The following is a 9,728-nucleotide window of genomic DNA, read 5'->3' as shown; positions in this document are numbered from 1 at the left end:
CATTGGTGTAGTGTACCAATATACATTAGCTTATCAGAGACCGGTATGGTATCCAAACATTTTAACATTTACCACTTTCATACCAAGAGGATATATGCATTCACATCACATTAATGTCGGTATACCATTACTGAAAAGAGAGACATTACGTAGTTCACATGGAATCAACGCCCCTTAATTCATATGGAGTCAACGCTCCTTAATTCATAAGGAGTCAACGCCCTCTTAGTTTACATGGAGCCAACGCCCCTTTTATATGGAGTCAGCCCCCCTTTCTATGTACACAAGTTACATAATAATTTCATCTCAATCCAATAATTGTATCTCGAATGCTATAATTGGCCAACCGTACATTATAACAACAGTACCATCATCACAATCATATATTCATAAGACGACAATTAATATAACATGTGAGAAATATAACAATCATAATATGAAATTTACAATAAAACTTATATAACCAATTATTTCTAATATCGTCGTATTTGAAGGTAAATAATTAATTTTATCGACAAAGGCCCAAAATCATACCTTAATGTGAAGGTTGATATTATATAACCAGTAGTGTAAGAACTACTACCCGGTTTACCTATTGAGTTGTTGCTACAAACTCATCTTCTCCGTCTTCTGAATTCCCTCTTTCACTAGTAGAAAAGGTCTTATATACATCGCCGCTATAACATCAGTTCTTACTAAAAACGATGTAATCGATCTAACTTTTTTTAATTACATCGGTTTTAAAACAAAAACGATATTAATTATTTTAACATTTATTTTTTACATCGGTTGTTATAAAACCGATATTAATTTTTTGAAGTTACATCGGTGTCGTTGAAATTGATGTTAAGCTCTTTAGATGATATATACAATACATCGGTTAATTACTCATTTGTGAACCGATGTAACAATTATACAATATTCACGCCTATCAATCACGTACCCTATTCCTCCTCTAATAAGCAAAAAACTACCACGTCCTTTCAGTTCCCTCAAAAATTAGAAACACTACCATAATCATCAATACATAAAACCACTAGAAATTTCCCGCAAAACCCTAACAACCGCCTTACCGTCACGCCCTCTTCTTTCATCGTCCTTATCGTCGATCATCCTCACTAGTCGGCCTCCTCTTCACACCAGTCTAGGCCTTTGTCGAATTACTCTTTACACCAGACCATTATTGTTGTCTCGCCGGCGAAGCACCCATTTGTAATTGGAAACGTCAGAGGAAGCCACGGTGAAACACTTCTTCTCTGACGAAGCCTCAATTGGAGACGTCTCTAACCTTGCTTGCTCTATTCCTTCAAATTATCCTGCAACTGATCTCAGGGTACCAAGGTTTGTTTTTTATTTATTTATTTAAATAATTCTTTTTAAATTACATTTTTTATCTATGTATTTGTGTGTTGAATATAATAGATATGGGGTTGTGGGTTGCTGTGTTTAATTTTTTTGTGTATAGTGAATGTTGTCATGAATTGGGTTTATTAGTTTTAATCAAGTATGTCCCGACAATTGGTCACGAACCAATGTCGGAACCGTCTAAATGAGTGTAAAAACATAGGCAGTCAGTCTAAACATACTACACCAACAATACAGTCAAACGATTTTCCAAGTGCTTACAATCATAGTGCCTAAAATGAAAGAATCAAACGTCCCTCAAGTTGTTGAAAATGAAACAGAATGTTACCTTGGTGATGTTGGTTGTTACATTTGAGGCCTCCAAATCTGTGAAAATAGAGTGACAAAGCATGAAAACATATAGAAGCTACTAGACTAAGTCATATATTTGTTTAAATTCTGTGATATTATCATTTGAGTCTGGAGATATAGCAGTTCGGAAACCTCTGCCAATGATAGACTACTCCTGTGTTGCCCTATCCAATTCAGCAGACTTTCCTAGATTCCCTTAGAAAAAATGCATTGAAAGAACAGATGGTGTTGTGATTCAGCTTGTTTCTCACATAGCACACACATGTTAACAAAGTAAAAACCCCTTCTTTGCAGATTATCAATGCTAGCCAGTTGGTTTTGAGCAGCTAGAGAACACACAACCCTGTGATTATGAATGGCTTTAAGATTAGAAATAGCCTTTGGCCAGTCCCGTCTCTAAAAAAAAGTATGGGTTTTCTATGATGTATGATACGTCTGTCATGTACCTATCAAAAATAAACTAACTAAACTAACTATATAGCTAGGGAAGTCAGGTCGATCTCCTCAGGGAGGCAAGATATCTGTAGAAGTCCGTCTATTTGGTCACAAATGGGGGGGGTGTTTGAATTGTTTTCTAAACTACAAAGTTTAAAGGAAGAGAAGTAGAGACAAGAGCAGTAAGGGCAGAAAATAGGATTAAACTATCAGATTGAGAAGGGACATGTCGGGAATTCGGTTCACTACGGTAGTCCAGTGACTCAGCTGTAAACAACTCAGATGAATTCATGCAAGACGGATGTGGAAAGGTCCTTTCGGTCCACTTTCTATCCTAAAATACCACTAACTTAACTTTCATTCTCGTCAGGGTAGTCTACTGTTCATAGTAGGCCTATTTAGTCCAATCTTTCGATCTAGGATTAATTTTAGCTAGATTAAAGAGATGACTCAGGAGCGTGCACTCAACTAAGTCGATAAATACAATTAAATTGCTATGGTGACAGAATCTCACAATTAATTCATCTATTTCATTTACTACATCGTCACATTCCTACCGTAGATCCCCTAATCCCAACATGTAAGATGTTTAGCTACTCATATCGCTATTAATATCAAAACTAATAACAAATGACGAATTAACAATAAACATGATGAAATAAATAATAAAGTGCATAAAAGTAAATTAGGGCAAAGGAATAAATGAAGTAAACAAGGAATTAAAGCAAACAAATGATTGATTATTATTAAGAGAAGAGAAAGGAATTACAATCGTGCGAATCTGGCGTAAAGAACAATCGAATCCGAGCAAAATAAATCCCAAAGTAAAGTTACAGTGAAGAAGAATAAGTAACGCAGTAAAGTTTGATAGATGAAAATTAGATAATGAATCGATTAGATTCCTCATGACCTAGTAACGTAAAGCTTAAATAGAAATAAACTAAGTCCAACAAATAAAACACACTCACGGGCTAATTAAAGCCCACGCCCAAAGAAACCACTCGATCGAGTGGAATAAAACCACTCGATCGAACAGAACTCAGCATAATCTACTCGATCGAGTAGAATAGTTACTCGATCGAGTAACTTCCTTTTCAGCAACTTTGGATCGAGTAGAAAACTACTCGATCGAGTGGTAAAACTGCTCGATCGAGTCTTCTGTCTTCGATTCAGCTCAAGTCCATGCCCGACTGCCTCGTAATCCGTGTCTTCACGCTTCCCAACGCAGTATCTCACTCCGAAAAATCCCGTCTCCTCTAAATGCATGCAAAAAGGACGAAAAAGGGTATGATTCCACTACTTTCGCGTTCATTTCTACAAAACGGACAAAACGAACCAAAGTAGCCAATTCGGGGCAAAATACTATATAAACAGCATAAAAATGCATGGAAATACGTGCTGAAATAGGCTAAAAAGACTATACATTAGGCACGTATCAAATCTCCCCAAACCGAACCTTTACTCGTCCTCGAGTAAACTAAAATGCAACTAATGGAACGGAAATGAAAACTCAGAGCTAGCTTAACTTGTCTACTTGAACCAGTTTAATGCAACAAAAACTAATAGTTAAAGCCAAGCAGTCAATACGCAAACGAGTTATAAGCTGTTCAGAAATGTAGCCAACCTATCGACCTTGCAAGACCAACAAAATCGGACTCTCTCGTGGTCACTCTTCTCTCATAAAGCAAAGGGTGAATGTTGTATGTAAAAGAGAGAAGAAAAGACAGACACTCACCTAACTGCGACCTACATAGCATGCATGCAACAAAAATGAAAGACAATTCAAGTACTAATGCACACACTCCAACCAATAATGTCCGTCACAGCCGAGGGCTTATAAATAATATGGGAATAGTGAGGTTCAGGTGAGAAAAGGCAAAACAAGTTATGGTAATATGAAGGTAAAAGCGTCAAGCTAGTTCCTAACAGGACCATATAAGACCATCCGAATCTCAACTGACTGGAAAACTAAGTACAAGTGCCCTTCATTTGGCACACAGCTCACTAAACTCAAACACAATCTCCTCAAAAATATAGAATAAGAATGGAGGAGTCAGACGGTCACAAACTTTCCTTTTTTAACACCTTCTAAGTGAATCGAATCAAACAAATCAAACTTTTTTCAAACTTTCTTTTCTTTTTTCCACGTGATCGCTTTTTTTTTTTTTTTTTTTTTTTTTTTTTCATTTTTCATTTTTTTTTCGTTTTCTTTTTTCTTTCTTTCACGTTTTTCTGTTTTTCTCTTCTTTTTCAACTTTTTTTCCAACTTTTTTTTTTTATTTTCCTTCTTCCTCTACTTACACCAACTCCATACAAAGAAATACGGGCCAAACTGCAGACGGAAAATCATACCACAAAAGACATACTAAACTAGCTTGACTAGGCAGGCTTAATTTTGGATGTAGCTAATGGGTCAAAAAGGCAAATTTTGGCTTATGTGGAGCTAAATGGGTGAAAAATATAAGGAAAAGGGAAAATTTGCAAGCACCTCCCTGCATGTGACACCAACCACAAACCCGAATATGTGCATTTGACAAGAAATTGAATGTCATAAAAGTGCAAAAATGATGAACATGCTGTGCAAGGAGTACTACTCTCAATTCCTAATGAACTGGTCATGAATGTCACCAGTTATGGGCTCTAAAACTCAGAATTTATCAAGTAGTTTGCCAATTTATCAGGTCAAGTCTAAACAGTCAGCTATATTTGAACAGAAACTCGTAGACTATGCGTATGGCAAAGCTAATAACTATCAATAAAGTGCAAGGCTCAAGTAAAATGACAAGTTATAGTGCAGTTTCATCACGGAAATCTACCGTTCCGACTCAACCTATATGCAAAAATAAACGTGAATATTTTTGGATTTTTGAAATTTTTCTAATTTTTTTGGAATTTTTTTTTTGAATTTTAAAGAAATAAAAAACAATTCAAAGCTGAAAAATAAACGTGAATGCAAAACAAATGCAAATGCAGACTCAAAGGATGCAATACCCTCCCCAAACCAAAACGGACAACGCCCTCGTTGTCCTCCAGCATACACCAGCAGATATATACAGGGGAATGAGAATATACAACCAATAAAGAAGAAAAGCAATAAAATAAAATAGGAGACAAAAAGAAAAGAGTAAGATATACATACAAAACGTGAACTTCCCCAAACCAGCCAGAAAACTGGGGAAGTGAATAGACCAGTAGCTACTGATGTGACCATAATTAGAGCATATTTAGTCTCCGAATTAGCCTTGTTCCCATGCTTTTTAGTGCATATTTGGGTCATTTATTGTCTTTAGTTCTTTGTTTTGCATATTCTTTGAGGTTTTGTGTCCTTGGTAAGAAAGGAGTGCAAACCTTGCATTTTCATGGCAAAATGAGGCTAAATTGATTGAATTCAATGACCAAGCATCAAGGAGAGACAACATTAGAAGGCCTTTGTACATACTATAGTAGACGGGCAATGATGAGAAAAGATCCTTGCATCCCCGAGGAAATCCTCAAGGATTTTATGAAGAAAAAGGAAGAAAAGAAGAAGGAACAAGACTGCCTGACAATCCGTGCGGATTGTCTAGAAGACGCCCGTCTTCACCCCACAATCCGTGCGTCTTCACCCCCAAGACGCCCGGGCAAAAGCTCTAGAAGACGCCCGTCTTCACCACCTTGACGCCCGGGCAGAAGCTGCAGAATCCGCCCGTCCCGTGCTAAAGACGCCCGGATTCCTAGACAGACCCATTTCGTCTTCTTCAAGCTTCAAGGAAGGATGCACATCTTTTTCTAGAGACCGGAGTCTCCCTAGAGACCGGAGTCTTCCAAAAGAGACCGGCGTTTCCTCAACAAGGGACTTAATCGTCATTTAAGCCCTTAGTTAACCCTAATTCATACACCTAATCCCCACTATAAATACCCCATTAGTCTAATTAGAAGAGCATGTTTTTCTTAGCAATCTTTAGAGTAGTCAATATCAATCAAATCTCTCTTTAATCTTGTAATCAACATTTAATCAAGTTTTAATACAAGTTTTATTTCCTTAATCTCTCTTTTGTTCATCCTTTATTTTGGGCAATTGAAGATTATTTGGGTTATTATTGGGAGATTGACAACCTCTCAATCAAGCATTCAAGTACTTCTTTTATTCTTTGCTTTGTTATTGGAATCATTAGTAGGTATAATTCTCTTAATCTCTCTTTAATTATTGTTAATTACTTTCATTTATTCATCATGTTTCACTTTGTTGGTATGATTGACAATCTTGCTAGCATGTTCAACATGATAATGAGTGAGTAATTTCCTTAGCTAGGGTTAATGGGTAATTAGGGGAAACCAACATGGGGGATGATTCATGCTTAAATTAATATGCTTTCATAGTTTATTTGCTTGCTTGTTGTGATCTCAACTTATGCACATGTTATGTTTGATGAAATGTGAGCCTATGAATCCTTGCATTTTTTTGCCCATCACCTATCTTTTCAATGAGACTTGTAAGACATAAACCAACTCGAGTCTCATTAGACCATGCATATTGTTGAGTAGGGAAGATTAAGTCGACTTGTAGGTGTTGTACAATCTAATCGATTCGGCTCCGGGACCCAAACTTTCCTAGGATTGTAAGATATAAACCAACTCGATCCATCACAACAATAATTGCTTGCTTATAACTTGAGAATATGTTTGTATGATCAATTCCCATGAATCCCCTATGACCCCATGACACCCTAGTGCCTTTTATCAATTGTTTACATCCCTTTTAATTCATCTTGCTTGTTTACTTTCATTGGTTTTTTTTAGTTTAGTGATCTTCTACATCAAACCCCAATTGTGACACCCCTAAGACACCACTAGTTGCAATAGAAATCTCATCTCAATTCCCGTCCCTTGGGATCCGACCTTTACTTGCCTCTTTACTAATTGTAGAGTTGTTTGTGAAGTTATAAATTGTGTTTTGGTCTAGGTGCTTCTAACGACAAGTAACCGAAAAACATAGTAATACCGACCAAAAATGGCGCCGTTGCCGGGGACGGTGTTAACTTGATTTAGATTTTCTTATATTATTATTAGTTGTGTCTTTCTTTGCCTTGGGGAAGTAAGACTCCTCAAGGTTTGTTCTAATTGTTTTCGAGTTGTTTGATATTTTGCATGTCTAGAAGGTCACAAGGTGACTTGTTACCCTTTGATCACGAAATTAAAAGAACTTTGACAACCAATAGAAGACTTGCTAGGAGAGCTTTGAGAGGTATTGGTGAGGTTGTAGATATTCAACCAAATACTATTGAGTTCATCAACCCTTTTGCAAGAGAAGGTGAGGAGAACCCAACACAAAATCCAACACAAAATCAACCCAAAATGCCTAAGTTTTCATCACATTCCGTACCCACCGAGGAGAACCTACCCAATGGTACTCCCACACCACAACATCTAACCGAAAATTTTATTGCCAAATCCGCATTTATCCAATTAGTCGAAAGAAGCCAATTTGGGGGGATGCCTAGTGAAGACCCTCATTCTCATATGGAGACTTTTTGTGATTATTGTGATGCAATTTCTCAAACCGGTGTAAGTCAAGACCAAATTCGATGGGTCTTATTTCCTTTTTCTCTAATTGGCACCGCGAAACAATGGTTGAAGGGCCTTGATAAGGCTACTCTCGGAATTGATTCTTGGAAAAAGTTGGCTCTAGCTTTCTACAAAAAGTTCTATCCACCGGAAAAGACTAACATGCTAAGAGCTCAAATCACGGGCTTTAAGCAAAGGGATGAAGAATCTTTGTATGAAGCTTGGGAGCGATTTAAGGGAATTTGTCGCTCATGTCCTCACCATGGACTTAGCGAGTGGTTCTTGGTACAACAATTTTGGAACGGTCTTTATGAAGATTCAAGGAACATTTTCAACATGGGATCAAATGAAATGTTCACCGAAGTTGATGACAATCAAACTTGGAACAAAATTGAGGAAATGGCGGTCCATAACTCACAATATAGTAGACCTCGCAAGGATACTAGAGGAGGAAAGCATGAAGTGGACTCCATTACTCAATTGGGTGCTCAACTTAGTGCTCACATTGATACCATCAATTTGAAGTTTGAAAAAGCTATGGCTAGACTTGAAGAAGCCTCAAAATCACCAAAGCATCATGTTAATGCCATGACGGCATCTTCATCAATTCCAAGTGGGATATGTGAGAATTGTGGAACTTTGGGACATGACCAAGGTGAATGTAGGGGAACAAATGAACAAGTGAATGCTTTCCAAGCATACAAGAGTGGTACCCCTTATTCAAACTATTACAATGAAAACACCAAATTTCATCCAAATCTCTCATACAAAAGCCAAAATGTTCAAAACCCTCAACCAACATACACCCCACTTCCCATGAGAAACCAAAATCAAAGACCCTTTTACAACGAAAACCAAGGTTACCAAAATCAAACTCCATACAATCAACAAAATGACCAAGGTTTTGATGTTCAAAAAGCGGTCCTCCAAATGCAAAAGAATCAACAAGAGTTTTTCACTCAAATGCAAAAGGATAGTCAAGCAAAGGAAATCACCATCAACAACATCCTAGCTCACACCAAAATGTTGGAAACCCAATTGACTCAACTAGCATCTTCAAGCACACAAAGACAAAAGGGGCAATTACCACCTCAAAGTAATCCCCCAAGACATGAAACGGTTAGTGCCATTCACTTGAGGAGTGGTACAAGGTATGAAGCACCGAAAAAGCAAGTTGAGGATGAAGTTGTGGAAGCTAGTGACAAAGAAGAAATTGTGCAAAACTCCAAGGATGGAGAACCATCAAAAGAAGAAATTTCATGGAAAAATGAAGACAAGGTCAAGGAGAAGGAGCCCATTGTGATTAGACTTCCTTTTCCGAGTCGTCAAGCCAAGCCCAAATTTGATGACCAACTTGGAAAATTTATGGAAATTGTGAAGAATTTGGAAGAAGTCTCAATTCCTTTCACGGAATTAATCAATCACGTGCCGGCCTATGCAAAATACATGAAAGACATCCTCACAAAGAAGAAGTCAATCCGGAAGCTTGAGACTATCGCCTTCACTAATGTGAGTAGCGCAATACTTCAAGGGAGTTCACCTCCAAAACTCAAAGATCCGGGAAGCTTCTCAATACCGTGTACCATTGGCGACACCACGATCAACAAAGCCTTATGTGATCTAGGGGCTAGTGTGAGTGTTATGCCGTACTCGGTGAGTAAAAGGTTAGGGATGAGAGAGCTTAAATGCACCAATATCACACTCCAAATGGCCAATAGATCGACGAAGAGACCATTAGGGATATGGGAAGATGTTCCCGTAAGAGTTGGGAAATTTTTCATCCCGGTGAACTTTGTCATTGTTGACATGGAAGAAGATTCCAACATTCCAATCATTCTAGGAAGACCTTTCTTACACACCGCGGGTGCGGTGATTGATGTGAAGCATGGAGAGCTCACTCTAGAAGTGGGAGATGAGAGCATAACTTTCAATATTGACAAGACCATGAGAGCTCCCCATTTGCATGAACCATGTTTTATGGTTGGTCATTATAGCCGGAAGGATGATAGAAAGAAGTCAGAATTCCAATGGAA

General features: G+C 37.8%; 1 non-coding gene across 1 annotated transcript; it reads right to left on the bottom strand.

Moving 5' to 3' along the window:
* Window positions 1-7,857: 7,857 nt before the first annotated feature.
* On the bottom strand, window positions 7,858-7,964 carry LOC141634659 (small nucleolar RNA R71). The gene has a single exon (XR_012539385.1). It is a non-coding gene; the product is annotated as a small nucleolar RNA R71 (small nucleolar RNA).
* Between the last annotated feature and the right edge of the window lie 1,764 nt (window positions 7,965-9,728).

The sequence above is a fragment of the Silene latifolia genome, chromosome Y, assembly GCF_048544455.1.
Source record: "Silene latifolia isolate original U9 population chromosome Y, ASM4854445v1, whole genome shotgun sequence".
Taxonomy (NCBI): domain Eukaryota; kingdom Viridiplantae; phylum Streptophyta; class Magnoliopsida; order Caryophyllales; family Caryophyllaceae; genus Silene; species Silene latifolia.
Note: the sequence above shows the minus strand (reverse complement) of the source record. Positions and strands in the feature narration are given on the sequence as shown.